At 38.1% G+C, this 19389-nt stretch overlaps 1 protein-coding gene and 1 pseudogene across 6 annotated transcripts in view; one reads left to right on the plus strand and one right to left on the minus strand.

Annotated features, from left to right (window-relative positions):
- Window positions 1–19389, plus strand: part of NCOA3 (nuclear receptor coactivator 3) — a 145184-nt gene that overhangs the window by 6662 nt on the left and 119133 nt on the right. The window lies entirely within an intron of this gene.
- On the minus strand, window positions 3728–13779 carry LOC140617796 (large ribosomal subunit protein uL11-like; annotated as a pseudogene).

The following is a 19389-nucleotide window of genomic DNA, read 5'->3' on the forward strand; positions in this document are numbered from 1 at the left end:
AGAACAGCATGATCATACTTTGGTTTTAAAACAACTTAAAAAAAAAAAAAAAATCTCAGGGTACCTGGCTGGCTCAACTGGATAAGCATGTGACTCTTGATCTCCAGGCCATGGGTTCGACCCCCACAACGAGTGTAGAGATGAATAAAAATAAACATATATATGTATATATATAAGTTTACATGTGAAAGCCTTTGAATATTTCCCCTTTGTTACCTAATCAGTATCATTTGTTTGCTTGTTACTTTGAAAATGATACTTACCTGTGAAGAATTGAGAATAATTTGTAAACTAGTACTGTAAGCTTCCTGCAAATTAATCCCTAGGTCTTTCTTGAAATTTATAAAACAAAGAGGGTGGAGTATATATTCTTCCAAGGTTCATTATATTGGAAAATTCTATAAACTTAAAGCATTGTATAGATATGTAGAATAGCCTTATATTTATGTTTTCTTGGTCAAACATTAAATGGATTACGCTCTTTATACCAGATAATGGTAACCTGTCAGTGCTGACTCATCAGTTTGGAGTGGATGACTGAGCTCCTGACTTCACTGTAGTATATGCTACGAGCTGCATAGTGCATGCCTGCACACGTGTGCCTTTGTAAGTGGGAGGGGGAGAGAGTTTTCAGCCCCCTCCTTCTGTTGTAAGAAAATAAAGTCATATTTTTCTTTACTCTCAGTAAAACTGTCATCAGTGAAATGGATTATTGAATTTAAGTCACTGTAGAGTAGCTGTATCAGCTTGATTTTGTTTCCAGATTGAAATTTGGCAACTTTATTTGAAAATGTTTTAAGGATTACCCAGTATTCTCTTCACCAGATTGTGTCGTTAGTCTAAACACCTTCTGCTTCATCTAGGTTCATGGTGTTTTGTAAGACTTTCATCCCAGCCAAGGTAGTTGGCCCTGTTACTGTCAGAGCAAGTGTTTGGCTGCATCTAGGAAAATCTAACTTTGCTAGTGAGAAAAATAACTGCACACAGATGTTGCATCCATTGGAGGGCCAGTAATATAGTATCTTCTTCATGTAATAAGACTATTACTATACTAAGTTTTAAGAGTACTATCAGGAATCAGTAAAATGAATTCAGGAAGCTACTTTCAAAGTGCACAACCACATCTAGATTGGTAGAAGGTAGATGGATCCCAAGTTAGGTGAACCTGGAATTGTGAACTTGTCCAGTAAATTCCAGTTTTCTTTTTCTTCCCTCAAAGTACAAAATCTTCCCAAATGTTACTTTTTAAACTGATTTTTCCTAAGACCATTCTCTTAGCCATGAGGCCTTAAGCTTTAATCATCTTTAATTTGCTACTGTTTGGCGCTTGCCCACTCTCCGTACACACATACTTAACCAGTGTTTATTAAGCTTGTAGTGTTTAAGGCGCTGTGAGAGTTAAGGTTTTGACCTCCAAGTGCACACAATCAATCAGGTATTCACATCACTTCAGTACAAGGCAATCAATTTTGCTTATGAAGTCAAGGAGAAGTTCAGAGGGGGAAAGGGACTACTTCTGACCAGGTGATCTGGATGCAGATCTTTGAAGAATGAGTAAGATTTTAATATGGAGTGAGCAATTTCTGTTGGTGAGAGATCATTAGCAAGAATTCAGAGGTAAGGCATTTTAAGACTTGGTCATTTAAATATTCAATGTGTTAAGTGAGTGGATTTGAATAAACCTGGTTTTGTTTTTTCAGAATCCTATTGATATATTTCTCTTAAATATATTTATGTATACATATATGTTTTTTAACAGATTTTATTTGACATAGAGCACAAGCAAGTGGAGCAGCAGGCTCCCTGCTCAATCTTACAATCCTGGGATCATGACCTGAGCTGAAGGCCGACACTTAATTGACTGAGCCACCCAGGCACCCCTTAAATATATTTTCATTACAATTTCTAACACTGTAGGGATCCCTGGGTGGCGCAGCGGTTTGGTGCCTGCCTTTGGCCCATGGCACGATCCTGGAGACCCGGGATCGAATCCCACGCCGGGCTCCCGGTGCATGGAGCCTGCTTCTCCCTCTGCCTATGTCTCTGCCTCTCTCTCTCTCTCTCTGTGACTATCATAAAAAAAAAAAAAAATTTCTAAAACTGTAATTCAGGCCCTTTATTTCTAGGTTATGTAACAGCTTTCAAAGTAGTCTCTGTTCTTTCCCTAAGTCCTCTCTGTACTTATTATTATTATTATTTTAAAAAGATTTTATTTATTCATGAGATAGAGGGAGAGAGAGGCAGAGACACAGGCAGAGTGAGAAGCAAGCTCCATGCAGGGAGCCTGACGTGGGACTCGATCGCAGGACTCCAGGATCATGCCCTGGGCCGAAGGCAGGCGCTAAACCGCTGAGCCATCCAGGGATCCCCATCTCTGTACTTAGTAAACATCATTTTGATTACGGTTTTTGCTTATAAATCTGCAGAGTACAATCCTCCTTAACCTAGTATCAGTTGTTAACATAGTCTTTTTAAACTCAGTTTTCCTATTTGTGTTGTCCCTTGTGTCAATCACACTGCTGCTTTCTGCCTCTTCTCCCTTGTTATCTAGGCCTAGTCTTCAAGGTCCAGTTCAGATCCTATTTAAGTAAATTTCCTAGGCCACCACAGCTGAAAATATAGTTCTTATTTTCGGATATGAGTCTTTATTATCTCCTCACATGCACAGGAGTCAGTATTGATTGGTAGGACAGAGTCAGTCAAATTGTCAATTTTTTGAGGTGGGGACCATTTCTTTTAAGCTTTTGAAATCTATTATTTTTTTTTTTTTAAATCTATTATTTTTTCAAATATATTCATTAAGTTCAAATGCTTGGTGTTTGGATATGAAAGTTTCTAGAGTTCTCTCAAGTCAGTTTTTCTTTTTTTCTTTTTTTAAAGATTTTATTTATTCCTGAGAGACAGAGAGAAGGCAGAGGGAGAAGCAGGCCCCCCACAGGGAGCCCGATGTAGTACTGGGTCAGGGACTCCGGGATCACGACCTGAGCAACCTGAGCCAAAGGCAGATGCTCAACTGCTGAGCCACCCAGGTGTCCCTCAGGTCAGCTTTTCTATTTGGATATTGGGATAAAATTAGAGTCCTAAGGATTTGCTTGGGATGTATGTCTCCCTCATAGAGTTGTCCCAGATAAATCATGTCTGGGTCTTGCATGCATTCATATTTACCAAATGCTGTAGGACTGACAGTCCTGTAAGTTGTCAGATGTTTGTATTCAGTATCACTGTTCTCCAAAGAATTGTGCTAAGTATTGTAGGCATTAAAATCTCTTTGTGATCTAGGAGCTTATAATCTAGCTGAGAAATAAGTATAATTGAAAAAATATAGTTGCAACAATATAAGTGGTTCAAAAGTTCAGAGGAAGAAAAGGTCATTTTCGACTGGAATTGTTAGGGAATGCTTCATGGAGGAGATAGGTAGACCTAAAGGGTCTTAATTACTGCTTCTGATCTTTCTTTCCCACATCTTTTATTCTGTAGTGCTTAGTTACATTAAAAAAAATTAAAAAATGTTTAAAAATATTTTTAATTGAAAAGGAGGCATAAACATGATAGAATTGAAGCAGTACAAAAAGGTGGTATACCTTGAAAAAGTAAGGATCCTGGTCCCCCAAGTCTTTGGTCTTTATAACTACCCCCCTTTCCAAAGGTTACTGAAGTTAGAGGATATTCTGTACGTATAGTTGTGGATGTCTCTCTCCAGTATCTTTTTCCTAATCTCTCCCACTCCTTTTTTTTTTTTTTGAAGATTTTATTTATTTATTCATGAGAGATACACACACACACACACACACAGAGGCAGAGACACAGGTAGAGGGAGAAGCAGGCTCCATGTAGGTAGCCGGACATGGGACCCAGTCCTGGGGTTCCAGGATCACTCCTGGGCCAAAGGCGGCACTAAACTGCTGAGCCACGTGGGCTGTCCTCCCTCTATTTCTGATTAAAGTGGGGCTCCTACTATTTTCACTTAACAAAAGAACTTGGAGAGCCTTCTATATATCTCACATTTTTAAAAAGCTGTATAATATTCCACTGTACAAATGGATTTTGTGTGTAACTTATTTTAACCAGTTCTGCATTGCTGTTTCCAGTCTTTTACTATTTTGATTGATACTGCAGTGAACTATATGTAGATCTGTGTGTAGGCTTGAGTATATCTCAGTATAGGCATCTTAGAAATGAAATTTCTGAATCAAAGGAAATAAACATTTAAAACTTTAATGGCTCTTACCTAGTTGCCTCCAGAGGGGCAACTGTTTTTTGTGACAGAGCCTTTCTCCTTTGTTATTTATTGTTATAAAGGTAATCTCTATGCCTAAGAGACTGAGAGAGGCAGAGTCATGGGCAGAATGAGTAGCAGGGTCCCTCTGGGGAGCCTGATGCAAGACTCGATCCCAGGACCACTGAGCCACCCAGGTGTCACTCTTATTTACCTTTTAAAAACTTATCTCTGGGGCCGCCTAGGTGGCTCAGCGGTTGAGCATCTGCCATTGGCTCAGGGTGTGATCCTGGAGTCCTGGGATCAAGTTCCACATCGGGCTCCTTGCGTGGAGCCTGCTTCTCCCTCTGCCTGTGTCTCTGCCTCTGTCTCATGAATAAATAGATAAAATCTTAAAAAAAACAACAACAAAACTTTGCATGTTTGACTGTTTGAAGGCATGAGATCTATAGTCTTTTGTCTAAGTATGAAACTAAACTCCTTCCCCTGGTGTGCCCAAAGCCTTTCATAATCTGACTCTTAATCTGTATTTCCAGCATTATCTCCTTAATTCTATGAATTTTGTACTTTAGCTGTTAAGTTTCCCTTGTTCTGTTTTACCTGCTTTTACTCTAGTAAAATTCTTTTTCCTGTGTGCTGATTCATATTCTTAGATATAAAAGATAAAAGCTACCATTTATCCAAGCCTATATACTTGGACAGTGTTGGGTGTTTAATGTATATCATCTCATTTAACAGTCTTTTGTACTGTAGAGCCCTTTTTTTTTCTTCAAATGAAGTCTTCTACAAAACCCTGTTCAAAATAGAAAATGTGATTTTATTAAAATTTATTTTGTTGAATTTTAAACTGCTGGTTATAAAGGCAGTGGAAATGAGATTGCTGTGATGAATATAAAAATTTGAAATTGGGTTATGAAGAACTATTATGGATCTAAATCCATCTCTGTCTCTAGTTTATTTCTGTATTATGAAAATCCCAACTCATACAGATATATGGTTGCAAATGGTCTCAGTTCAAAAATATTTTTTGATATATATAACTGTTGCACATGGGATAAATTCACAAGGTACCAAAGGGTATTCAGTGGAAAGACATCCTTCCTCAGCTGTCTTCCAGCCATATCCCTGTCCCCTCTCAGAGTTATTGTTAACTGTAGAGTCATTGTTAACTGTAGGCTGTTAACTGTAGGCCTATAAATGCATAGGTTTAAAAGCTTTTAAATTTAGTGAATTTCTGCTACTTTTTTTTGGGGGTAAGCTTTATATTAAGGTGTAGTGTACATTCAGAAAAAATGTACAAGTATAGGTAGATAAATTTTTTTTTTTTTTTTAGGTAGATAAATTTTCATAAAACTAACACAGTTATGTAATTGGCACTCAGGAGCCCTGTTCTGGATTGTGTATATTTTTTAAATGATCTTGGGCAAGGTTTCATATCTATTTTTATAATTTTAAATTCTTTCTAATGGTTACACAGTATTCCACTGTGTGGATATGTATTGTATTTAGTTTCATATTACTACAAACAAAGCTGTAAGTGAATATCCTCATATGTATTTCTTTGTTCCCATGTTTTGTTATAGAGCATATAAGAATTTCTGGAAGTAGAATGCTAGAGTATTAAGAAGTATGAATTTTAAGTTTTATAGATAATTGCAACTAGGTCCCGGTTGTAGAGGTTGTATCAATTTATGAATCCACCAGCGGTGTATAGAAGTACTTGTTTCCCTTAGTGTTTCTTCTTGTGCTTTTATGATTTCTTTTTCTTTTGTAACTAAAAAAAAAATCATGTAAGAATTTAAAGAATGTAAAATAAAGGGGGTCTGGCTGGCTTAGTTGGAAGAACATGGGACTCTTGATCTTGGGGTTGTGAGTTCGAGCCTCGTGTTGGGTATAAAGATTGCTTACAAATAAAAGCTTTAAAAATGAAGTCAGGATGTCAGACTGGTAGCATAGATTAATGAGGTGGTAAACTACAATATGTTGTGATTATTTACTGTTTCATGTGTTTAAAGTGTTTAAAATGTAATTATATAACATTTGGATGTGCTTTTAATATGTAGATATCTGCTTTTATGAAGTATAATTTACTTATACTAAAATCGAACCATTTTAAGTGTGCTGTTTTGACAGATGTAAACTGCTGTGTTACTACCACCACGATGAAGATTCAGAACATTCACATCTCTAAAAGTTCTATCTTGCCCATTTGTATTCAGTCCTTTTCTGGGGTTTGTAGTATTCAGTCAACCACTGTTTTTGCCTTCTATCACTATAGTTCACTTTTTTCTTTTTTTCAACTTTATTGAGGTATAATTGACATTCAGTTAATTCTGTATATTTAAAGTGTGCAATTTGAGTTTTGACATTGAAGTCCACCTGTGATCTGTCACCACAAGTACAATATGAAAATATGTAGTGACTCTAATAGAAGTATCTTTGTATCTCTTTAAAATCCATTCCTCCCCCAGTCTTCTGTAATTACTGATCTCCCTTATGTCACTGAAGATTAATTGACCTTTTTGAGAATTTCATATAAATTGAATTGTTGCCGTGTATTCTCTCTGCCTCCCTGTCAGATGATCCTTTCTTGAAATATTTTCCTTTGTAGTTTTTTTTAAGATTTTATTTATTTATTCATGAGAGACTCAGAGAGAGAGAGAGAGGGGCAGAGACATAGGCAGAGGGAGAAGCAGGCTCCATGCAGGGAGCCTGATGTGGGACTCTATCCTGGGACTCCAGGATCACACTCTGAGCCAAAGGCAGATGCTTAACTGCTGAGCCACCCAGCATCCCTCCTTTGTTGTTCTCCTTTGTCGTCCATTTCACTGGACCACTGTTGGTGTCATCTATGATGTCATGAGGGTGGCAGCCATCAGCATTGCAGCCCAAACACTGGGCAGTCCCCAGGATCTCTTTAATGGTTCTAGAGAATTTTCTGGCTAAAGACGTGCCTAATCTGTTGAGCAGTGTTGACAATCTCATCAAAAGTAATATTTCTCCTGTGGTTAATAGGGCAAAGGCCGCTCACTTGTTTTTTTCCTGCTTTCTGCCTATTGGACGTTCCTTGAAGTCTTTGATAATCGGAGCAGAGGCAGAAGGTACCACTTCAGTCTGGGCCTTTTTGTTCTGAATGGTCAGTTTCACTGTAATCCTCATACCCTTCCTATCACCCGTGCCTTAGTGATATCATCACCATCCTTTTTTCGGTGACAGATCTAGGAGCTGATCTTGGGAGCCAGCTCAGACATGGCATCAACTTCCTCACTGGCATACCTCAGGTATGAGTTTGATCTGGTTGGGGTTGAACTTAGGTAGGCAGCATGTTGGAGGCATCTGGTGTTGGATGAGCCTGAATTTGGGATGACTGAAGATAGTTGCACCTTTGCTTCCTTTGAGCTGAAATCCAGAAGTACTATGTACTTTTTTTTTGAGGGGAGCTGGTTTTTTTTTTTTCAATTAACACTGTATAGTTATATTGAGATTTATCCATGTTGTTGCATATGTCTGTAGATTTTTATATATTCCTTTTTAAGTAATCTCTACTCCCAGTGCAGGGCTCAAACTTGACAGCCCTGAGACCAGGAGTTGCATGCTCTACCAGCTGAACCAGGCAGGTGCCCTGCTTATATCAGTAGTTTTATTTTTGATTGATTAGTGCTATTTCTTTGTATAGTTTTATCCCAGTTTATCTATTCACATAGATAACTGTTGATGAACATTTGGGTTGTGTTCAGTCTTTTATTAAGAAAAATAGAGCTTCCGTGGCATTTGTATACAAGGATTTGTAGGGACATAGGCTTTTATTTCCTCTTGAGTAAATACATAGGAATAGAATGGGTTATATGCTAGGTGTATGTTCAACACTTGAAAATTTTAAGAAACTGGGGCACCTGGGTGGTGCAGTTAGTTAAGTGTCTGACTTTTGGTTTTAGCTCAGGTTGGTGATCCCAGGGTTGTGAGATCAAGCCCTTGTGTTGGGCTCTGTATTCAGCGTAAAGTCTGCTTGAGAGTTTTTCTCCCACTCCACTCCCTGTGCCACCTGCCATACACTTGAATTTTCTCACTCCCTCCCCTTTCTAAGATAAATAAAAAGTTAAAATAATTTTTTAAAAAAATTGCCAGCTGTTTCTCAAAGTGGTTGTACCATCTTATATGTCTTGATTCTTCTTCTTTTTTTTTTTTTTAAGATTTAAAATTTTTCTTTGATCTCCACACCCAACATGGGGCTCCAACTCACAATCCTAAGATCAAGAGTCACACAGATGCTATACTGACTGAGTCAGCCAGGCTCCTCAATATGGTCAGTCTTTTTTTTTTTTTTTTTTTTAAGATTTATTTATTTATTTATTCAGAGAGAGAGAGAGACAGAGAGAGAGGGGCAGAGACACAGGCAGAGGGAGAAGCAGGCTCCATGCAGGGAGCTGGACATGGGACTCCTGGGACTCCATCCCGGGTCTCCAGGATCACACCCTGGGCTGCAGGCGGCGCTAAACCACTGCACTACTGGGGCTGCCCTGGTCAGTCTTTTTTTAATGTTAGCCATTCTAGTGGGTGTATAGTGGTATTTCATCATAGCTTTAATTTGAGTTTCCTTAATGAGTAATAATGTTGAGCATATTTTCATGTACTTGTTTAAGGTGAGGTGTCTGTTCATATTTTTTGCTATTTTTAAGTTGGGTGGTTTAGCTAATTGAGATTTAAGAGTTCTGTAGATACAAACCTTTTTGGATATATGTTTTAGAAATATTTAATTTGAGGGGTGCATGGGTGGCTCAGTTGGTTAAGCATCTGCCTCTTGATTTTGGCTCTGCTCATGATCTCAGGATTGTGAGATAGAGGCCCGTGTTGAGCTCTGTGCTGAGTGTGGAGCCCTCTCTCTTCCTCTGCCCCTCCACCCCTTCCCCTGCTTGCGTGCTTATTCTGTCTTTAAAACAGATTTTTTTTTTGAGACCGTGGTATGCTGTTTGATTTTCTTAACTTTTTGGAAGAGCAAAAGTTTTTAATGTCATTGGAATTCAGTTTATTAATTTTTGCATTTTATAGTTCATACCTTTTTTGTTGCATTTAAGAAATCTTAGCCAAACCCAAGGTAATTAAGATTTACTGTTATGTTTTCTTCTAGAAGTTTTATAGATTTAGCTCTTAAATTTGAGTATATGGCCATTTGAGTTAATTTTTGTGTATGATATAAGAGTTGAGGTTCATATTTTGGTATATGGCTATTGAATTTTTCCAGCACCATTTGTTGAAAAGATTATACATTTGCCATTGGATTGTCTTGGCACCTTTGTTGAAAATCAACCACATACGTGCAGGTCAGTTTATCTGTCTGTCTTAACCCCAGTCTTGCAATCAGATAAGGTAAATCATCCAACTTTGTCTTTTCTTCTCCCATTTGTTTTGGCTGTTGTAGGCCCTTTTTGGCTTTTATTTCCATACAGTTAGAAGAATATTGCTGATTTCTGCAGAATCTCTGTTGTGATTTTGATTGTGATTGCATTGAACCAATTGATAATTTGGGAAGAATCAATTTCTTAAAAATGTTGTGTCTTCTGTGAACTTGTCTTAGATCTCTCCTTAGGTCTTCTTTAATTTCTCTTAGTGTTTTGTAGTTATCAGCATATAGATCTTACTGTCAAATTTATCACTAAGCTCCATATTTTAAAATGTGATTGTACGTAGTATTTAAAAAATTTAAACTTTCCAATAATTTTGTTAGTATGTAGAAATAATGAGTGATTTTTATATACTGTATATTTTGTAACCTTGCTAAACTCATTTTTTAGTAACTTTATGTAGTTTGCTTAGGATTACATCCATAGGTAATCATGTTTGTGAATAATTTTATTTCTACCTTTTCAATTAGTATGCTTTTTCTTTTTCTTTTCTTTTCTTTTTTTCTTTTCTTTTTTCTTTATTATAATGACTAATGCAGTCTTGGGATTTTGATTGTGATCAGTTTGATCAATTTGGGGAGATAATCTTTGTCTTACCCTCAGTCTTAGTGGGTAAGTATTCAGTCTTTTACCACTAAATAAGATGTTACTTAAAGGTCTATTGATCTATTGATTTACCTCTATCCCCCCTGCTTTTGTTACTGAGTTTTAAGAGTTTCTTTTTTAAAATGTATATTCTGGATATATGTCTTTATCAGATATATTTTGCAAATATTTTCTCTGTCTTTGGTGGTACAGATCTTTATTGGTGATCAGCAGTGTTTTGGTATAATGCTCAAGTTTTTGATTATATGTATATTTTGGGGAATAACAACTGTTTTAAAGCATAGATAACAGTAATGCAAATGTATAAAAATCCCATTTCTTCATGTAAATGGAAGGAAAAACTAAAGTTGTTAACCTAGGATATAGCAGTTCTTTTTTTTTTTTTTTTTTAAGATTTTATTTATTTATTCATGACAGACACAGAGAGAGAGAGAGAGAGGCAGAGACACAGGCAGAGGGAGAAGCAGGCTCCATGCAGGGAGCCCGATGTGGGACTCGATCCCAGGTCTTCAGGATCCGGCCCTGGCCCGAAGGCGGTGCTAAACCGCTGAGCCACCTGGGCTGCCCGGATATAGCAGTTCTTTTTTTTTTTTTTTTCTTTTTAAGATTTATTCATTTATTTATGATAGAAAGAGAGGCAGAGACACAGGTAGAGGGAGAAGCAGGCTCCATGCCAGGAGCCCGACGGGGGAGACTTGATCCTGGGACTCCAGGATCGTGCCCTGGGCTAAAGGCAGGCGCCAAACTGCTGAGCCACCCAGGGATCCCCAGCAGTTCTTAAACTCAATAAATTTTCTACTGTATTTAACTGTTAAAAGTCATTTTTCATCTTAAATAGCTGGGAACTTGATGTGTCCTTTTACCTCTTTAATAAGTTCTTATCTATTTCCTCATTTATTATTACAGAGTAAGATTAAAAACATCAAATATATCAGTCTGGTATAATCCTAATGAAAAAGTGTTGAAGACTTTTCTAAAAATTTGAGTCTTAGTTATGCTGGTTTGTCATTCTTCCCTCTTGAATCCTTACTGATCTCTGTGACTTAACCTCTGTTAGTATAGTATAGTCCTTTCTCACCAAGCTGTTATATACGGTCTTCTCTTTTCATGGTGTCTGTGCTTAACTATTCTACTGGTTATATTAGCTTTTTTTTTTTTTTTTATAAAGCTTTTATTTATTCATGAGAAAGGGGTTGGGGGGGGGGAAGGGAGAGAGGCAGAGACACAGGCAGAGGGTGAAGCAGGCTCCATGCAGGGAACCTGATGTGGGGTGGGACTCGATTCCCAGGACTCCAGGATTGTGTCCTGGGCCACAGGCAAGCGCTCAACCAGGGATTCCCTATATTGGCTTTTGAGTGCCTCCCCTACAAGCTAATGACAAAATACCAGCTTCACAATGTGCTATTTATCACATTTAGAATTTATATTAAATTATTGGAACCTTAAATTGCCTAAATATTTCCCTAGACACTTTACTCTTTGAAAAGAGTGACACCTTAGTTTGCTTACTAGTCCCCTCACCCTAATTTGAAGATTGATATTTTAATTCTTCTCTGTCTAAATTATTCTTTGTATCATGCTGGAATTTTGGAATATTTTGTAATTTACACTTAAGACTAGTTTAAAAAGAAAACAGTGGAAATTTCCAGCTTAAAAAAAATAAAACAGCTACTGGTCTAATAACTACTTTGCAGGAAGAAAGAAATATGAAAAGAACCGCAGACGTTCTGGATGTCAGCCTGTGAAATTTTCCACGATTCTTCATAATAACATGCAGGCATGCTTATACTGCTGGATTCAGTGCAACTGCAGTTGTGCTCTGAGTGGAATTTGAAGCTATTCTATCAATGATAAAATGGCACTTGGCCAGCTTTTAGTGATGAGTGCATACATTCACACATCTAAGGTACTGTGTGTTTGTTTCATTTGTGGCATAACACTGATAAGGGCATAACTTGCACAGTTACTTAAAACTTTTGATTTCAAAATTGTTTTAAATTTTTTTTTTGTTTTTTGTTTAGTAGATTCATTATGCCTCTGAGAATATAGATACATAAAATCATTATTTTACAGTGCTGTGTAGATATTTATTATATAGAGTTTTATACTATATTGAACTCTCAGAAAACTAAAAAAATTTAAAAAGATTTGCATAAGCTCAATATTAATTTGATGTGAATTCAAGAAACATTTTAACTTCTCTCAGGTTAGTGTTTCAAAGCGTCAGTAGACTTTGTATTAAAGTTGGTATTTGTGTTGTGGTTTGGCTATTTCAAATTTCAAGGTAAATCCTATTACACTGTTTTCCTAGTGAGGGAAATACAGGTTGCCCAGTTCTGTAAATTGGCAGAGCAGAATGATGAGTAGATTACTAAAAGATTGGGATTGCCCACCTCTACCTTCCTTCATCTTTCATCTGTTTCATGGCAAGTGCCTACTAGTAGTTTTAAGGTATGAAATTTAAAAACTCCAATTTTATGAATTCAACCTTTTAAATCCTTTTTTGTGCAGGGCAGGAGTGGCAGAGGGAGAGAGTTTTTTTTTTTTTTTTTTTTTTTAAGATTTATTTATTTTAGAGAGGGTAGGAGCAGAGGGAGAGGGAGAGAATCTCCAGTAGACTCCCCATGGAATGTGGTACCCAGTTGGGGCTCAATCCCACAACCTTGAGATAGTGACCTGAGCTGAAACCAAGAGTAACCAACTTAGCCACTCAGGTGCCCCATGGGAAAGAGAGAATCTTAAACAGGCTCCATGCCCAGTTTGGAGCCTGATATGGAGCTTAGTCTCCCAATCCTGAGATCATGACCTGAGCAGAAATCAAGAGTCAGATGCTTATTTGGCTGATTTTAAGTAATCTCTATACCCAGTGTGGGGCTCGAACTTACAACCCTAATATCAGAAGTCACATGCTTTACCAACTGAGCCAGCTAGGCACCTGTAACCTTTTAAATTCTTAGGTATTTTTACAGTGAGGAATTTGAATGTTCAAAGTGATACAGCTGATACACATACACGTCTTTGTGTGTTTTAACACTTCTAAGTTGGGATCCCTGGGTGGCGCAGCGGTTTGGCGCCTGCCTTTGGCCCAGGGCGTGATCCTGGAGACCCGGGATCGAATCCCACATCAGGCTCCCGGTGCATGGAGCCTGCTTCTCCCTCTGCCTGTGTCTCTGCCTCTCTCTCTCTCTCTGTGACTATCATAAATAAATAAAAATTAAAAAAAAAAAAACAACACTTCTAAGTCATTTACGTTTTGGAATTAAAGGCATATAATGTATATATTTTTCAGGATTGTTAGGTCTTAGAATTGAACAACAGTATTGTGATATAATCATAGGCTCCACCTCTTCCCTGTGGTCTTTTGCTCCTCCCTGTACAGTCTCATCCTTCCTCTTGGACTTCTCCTGTATTTATAACTCTTCTGACCTCTTCATGCCCTCTTCTTCTCAGCCCTTTTTGTCTCCCAACTATTTTATCCCTTTCCTTTCAACCTAAGTTTTCTTCTGGCCCATAGCCTTTTTTTGTTTTTGTCAACTTACCATCCTTCAAGTCTCTCATTTTTTCTAGTTACTCACTGTTACCAAAGTCTCTTTGCCTGTGGAAGGCTTCTTTGTTCCAAGTTCTCTGCTCCTATCAGATTGGTTTTTTTGTCTTTGACTCCTGAAGTGTACATCCTTTTTTTTTTTTTTAAGATTTTATTTATTTATTTGTGACAGAGAGAGAAGCAGGCAGAGACATAGTCAGAGGGAGAAGCAGGCTCCATGCAGGGAGCCGACATGGGACTCAGTCCCGGGACTCCAGGATCACACTCTGGGCTGAAGGCAGGTGCTAAACTGCTGAGCCACCCAGGCGTCCCCATGGAATTTACCTTTTTACACTGTCCAAAATCCTTTAATTCTCATTTCTGTTTCCATGTTTTAGTTTATTCTATAGAGATTTAGTGAGTGCTAGCTATGTGTTTGGCTGTTCTCTAGATATTAGGGATATACTAGGGACCAGAATGACTATGGAAAAAAAAACCCTCATAAGGAGACTGGAAAGTGGTGTGTATGTGTGTTGTGGAATTTACACTTTCCATGAGTAGTCATGATAACTTTCTCTGAGAAATTAGCATTTGAGCAAAGTGTCCAGGAAGTAAGCTTTTTGAATATTGGGGAGCGGGGGAGTGACCTATGCAGAGGGAACAGCCAGTGCAAAGGTTCTTTGGTAGGAGCATTTTTAGTGTATTTGAAGAACAGAAGGTGGCTAGTGTGCTGGAACACAGTGAATAAAGGAGTAAGTAGTAAGAGAAGAAATCTGAGAGGCTGTAATGTTTTCAGCTTTTGCTTTGAGCATGGTGGAGAACTACTGCAGGTGTTTTATTTTTGTTTTTTCCAGAGGGATCTTCTGATGCCCCCCCCCCCCAAAGTAAAGCCTTTCATTTTTTTTAAAGACTTTATTTATTTACTCATGAGAGACACACACAGAGAGGCAGAGACATAGGCAGAGGGAAAAGCAGGCTCTCTTCGGGAAGCCTGATATGGGGCTCAATCCCAGGACACTCCCCTCCCCTTCCCCCCACCCTGGGATCATGACCTGAGCCAAAGCACTGAGCCACCCAGGCACCCCTAAAGCTCTATATTTTTTGTTACAAAAGTAATTCATGTTCATGTGGAAAATACAGAAAGGTACAAAGGAGAAAATAAAGAAATCAAAGAGCAAATAAAGATTACCAGTAAATTTCATTCTCCATTATTGAAGATTTTGTGTGTCTGTCTTTCCATTCATTTTTCTTTGTGCCCATACCCTTTCTTTACTGTAGGGCTTAGCAGAGAACAAGTAAACTGAATTAGGCTTTAAAGAGATCCCCTTCAGCTGTTTTATGAAAAGTAGCCTTAAGAGGGCAAGAAGTAAGGAGACTTACTAGAAGGCTATTACTGTAATCCATGTATGAGATAATGTTGGCTTAGACCTAGGTGGTGGTAGTGGAGGTGATAAGAAGTGGTCAGATTTAGTATGTATCTTGAAGGTAAGCCAACAGAATTTTGTGATGGATTGAGTGTGGGGGGTGGCCAGTAGGGTGGGGCAGGGCAGTAGAGAAGGAGGGAAGAATCAAGGGTGACTCGGAAGCTTTTGGGTTGAACAACTAGAAACCTTTAGTTTCATTTTTCTTCCAAACTATCTAAGGTTCATTTCTGGCTCTTTTATTACGTGTTTTTCCTATTCATTTGAACTTGTGATTATTTCTTTTGCCAAGCTTCTAGTCTGTTCTGCCCAGCTTGGCACTTGGTACCCACTACAAGATGCCATGCATAACAAATTAATTGCTTCTCTAGTATTAGTATTATTTAGTTTTTAAACCTTTAAAACATTTTATTTAAGTAATCTCTGCACCCCATGTGGGGCTCAAACTCATGACCTTGAGATCAAGAGTCACTTTAGTGAGTATCCTTTTAGAGGATCATGCTGAATTTATGAATCTGCCAGGGACTAATAACATTGAGGACATTCAATAAATGTTGATTAATTGTATACTTCTCAGGCTTGAGAAGAAGGTAGGAGAACAACTTAAAGTAAATGCCTACCTCAGCTTACTTTGGCATATTGGCATCTTTTGAGAATGAATTGTTTTAGATAGTTATTTTCCTCAATTATTTTGAGTCTAAAAATATTTTTACTTTTTACTTTTTAATTTTTTAAAAAGATTTTTTAAAACATTTTATTTATTTATTCATGAGAGACACAGAGAGAGAAAGAGGCAGAGACACAGGCAGAGGGAGAAGCAGGCTCCATGCTGGGAGCCCGATGTGGGACTTGATCCCGGGACTCCAGGATCATGCCCTGGACCGGAGGCAGGCACTAAACCGCTAAGCCACCCAGGTATCCCCCTCTTTATTTATTTTAGAGGGGAAGAGGGAAAGAATCTCAAGCAGACTCCACCTCTTCCCTGCAAGCAGTGGGGTGGGGAGCAGGCCCAGTCTCACCACCCATGAGATCACAACCGGAGCTGAAACCAAGAGTCAGACGCCCACCTGACTGAGGCACTCAGGCACCCTGACTTTTTTTTTAAAGTGGGGATCCATGCTCAGTGTGGGGCTTGAACTCATGACCTCAAGATCAAGAATCACATATTCTGTTGACTGAGCCAGCCAGGTGCCCCAAGACTTTTTTTTAATGTTAATTTCTTACCTAATATGTGTAAAGCATCCTCAGGGATAAAAAGAGTAAGAAAAAAGATCCCTGCCTAGAAAGGAGTTTATGGTTTGGTGCAGACAATATAACATACACAAAATATGTATTCTTCATGAATATAACACTGTATTATGATTTAATGGAAAGCAAATTGTTAAAATGCTTTTGGCATCCTAAAGATTGTAGGGATACTTCTTCTTTTTTTTTTTTTTTTTTTGGGATACTTCTTTATTAAATGGTATTAGACTTCTGTGCTTTGAGTTATTTATTTATTTATTTATTTATTTATTTATTTATAAAAAATTATTTATTTATTCATGAGACACACACACACACACACACACAGGCAGAGACACAGGCAGAGGGAGAAGCAGGCTCCATGCAGGGAGCCTGACGCGGGACTCCAAGATCACGCCCTGGGCTCAAGGCAGGCGCTAAACCGATGAGTCACCCAGGGATCCCCTTGAGTTATTTTTTAAAGTAGCTTTTCAGACTTACTCCTCACCGTTGCTACTTGCAAATGTTAGTTGTGCTTATATACCCTCTTTCCCTTTGCTTTTATTTGTATGAGATTTCCTTGGAGCCTTATTTTCTTTTTTCTACCTAAAAGAATTGATGTTCAAATCTTCAACTACAATTAACTGCAAATCTTTAACTACAAGCTTTGGAAAAATGGTTTAACACTTTATTTTATTTTATTTTTTTTAATTTTTATTTATTTATGATAGGCACACAGTGAGAGAGAGAGGCAGAGACACAGGCAGAGGGAGAAGCAGGCTCCATGCACCGGCAGCCTGACGTGGGATTCGATCCCGGGTCTCCAGGATCGCGCCCTGGGCCAAAGGCAGGCGCCAAACCGCTGTGCCACCCAGGGATCCCGGTTTAACACTTTATAAGATGATTTTATTTTTATCTTTTTTGAAGATTTTATTTATTCATGAGAGACACACAGAGAGAGGCAGAGAAACAGGCAGAGAGAGAAGCAAGCAGGCTCCCCTTGGGAAGCCTGATGCGGGACTTGATCCCAGGACCCCCGGGATCAAGCCCTGAGTTGAAGGCAGACGCTCAACCATTGAGCTACCCTGGCGTCCCTGTTAGGATGATTTTTAAAGACCTAATTTGCTGTCTCCTGTGTTGTGTTTCACAGATAACCCAAATTATTATTCCTCTTTCAAATGAATCTAATATATGTTTTAGATGATCTTATGTCTCTTCCTTTCCTTTTCCTTTTTCTTTTTCCTTTTTCCTTTTTCCTTTTCCTTTTCCTTTTCCTTCCTTTCTTTCCCCCTTCCCCTTCCTATTCTACTTTTTCCCAAATATTTACTTAGAGAAAAATGCTTGGATGTCCTCTTTTGCTTCCAAGGATTTATTTTGAGTTTTGGTTGTGTTTTAATATCTTTCTTGGGTTGCTTAGCTTTTTCAGTATTTGGGACAATCTGTTGACTTGTGATTTTACTTACTTTCGTGTGTCATGGAAAGTATATGTATTAATAGAATATAAACTCTGTGAAGGTTGAGAGTTATTTTGTTTACTGCTATATCTCTACTGTCCAGAATGATGGCAGGGAGGTATATGGTGTGCACTCAGATATTTGTGGATTGAATTCAGAGAAGCAGTAGCAGTGTTTCCTGTTTATTGAGCATATGCTATATGCCAAAGTGCTGAGCATTTTAATAGATTTGGTGGTATTTCCATTTGTATTGCTGGATGAATTGTTTCCTAGTCGTATGATGGTGTGTGAATGGGTGTGAGGGAGGGAGGAGATGAAGCTAGCATTTGTTGAGGATGCTGCTAGCTGTTACCAAATTTAATCAAGTTCAATTACAGAGTATGTTATTTTATGTACCACTAGGTAAGAAAATGTAAAACTGCCAATTCAGCTATTGGATACTGAAGATAGCAGGACATACTCTGATTTCACAGATGAAAAAAAAATTCAAGAATCTGAAATAAGGAATTCTATAGTTTTATATAAACTCTCATTTAATGACCATAAAGCCTTCTATAGGTGGGTATTATTGTCCTTATTTTAGAGATGAATTATTGATGTTTATAGATTAAGTTCACAAGTTCTCAAAATATAGAAGATCCAAATTGAGGTCTTCTCAATTTCAGAGGCCATACTCTTTTTATCACCCCACATTACTTTAGGAGCCAATGAAACAAAAATAGTATATTAACCTATCAACTCTGGCTTAAAGATTCTTAGTTGGCATGGCTTTGAACGTTTCCTTTCCTTTTCTTTTTTCTTTCTTTCTTTTTTTTTTAGATTTATTTTGAGAGAGTGAGCATGCGTTGGGTGGGGGAGGAGCAGACTCCCCACTGAGCAGGGAGCCCCATACAGGGCTCAATCCCAGGACAGTGGGATCCTGACTTGAGCTGCAGATGCTTAACTGACTGACTGTGCCACTCAGGCGCCCCTGAACATTTTCTTAATGTAACTGATTTTTTCCTATTTATCTATCTGTCTATCTATCTATCTATCTATCTTATTTATTTTTAAAAAAGATTTTATTTATCTATTCTTGAGAGACACACAGAGGGGTGGGGAGGGAGAGGCAGGCTCCACGCAGGAGCCCAACGTGGGACTCAATCCCAGGTCTCCAGGATCAGGCCATTGGCCAAAGGCAGGTGCCAAACTGCTGAGCCACCTGGGCTGCCCGATTTTTTTTCTTTTTAAATACACAAAAAGCTTTGTATTTACTATGTACCAGCTACTCTGTTTTTATGTGTATACAAAACAATATAAGGCCTTATCTCTTCCTTGCAAGAAATGTATAGTCTGTTTGGGGAGATGCGAAATAAACATGAAAGTTAGATAACTAGAGAAGATTTAAATAACATATTAGAGAATAATGAAAGAAGTTTAACAAGGCAATGCAGGATTAATTGCCAAATAAATTGTACAAATAATTGCTTTTGGAGTTCAGAGGAAGGAGAGATTGCTTGAGGCTAGAGTAATCCAGGGAAGGATTTAAATGAATTCCTGAGAGAGA

Source organism: Canis lupus, chromosome 26 (genome assembly GCF_048164855.1).
Source record: "Canis lupus baileyi chromosome 26, mCanLup2.hap1, whole genome shotgun sequence".
Lineage (NCBI taxonomy): Eukaryota > Metazoa > Chordata > Mammalia > Carnivora > Canidae > Canis > Canis lupus.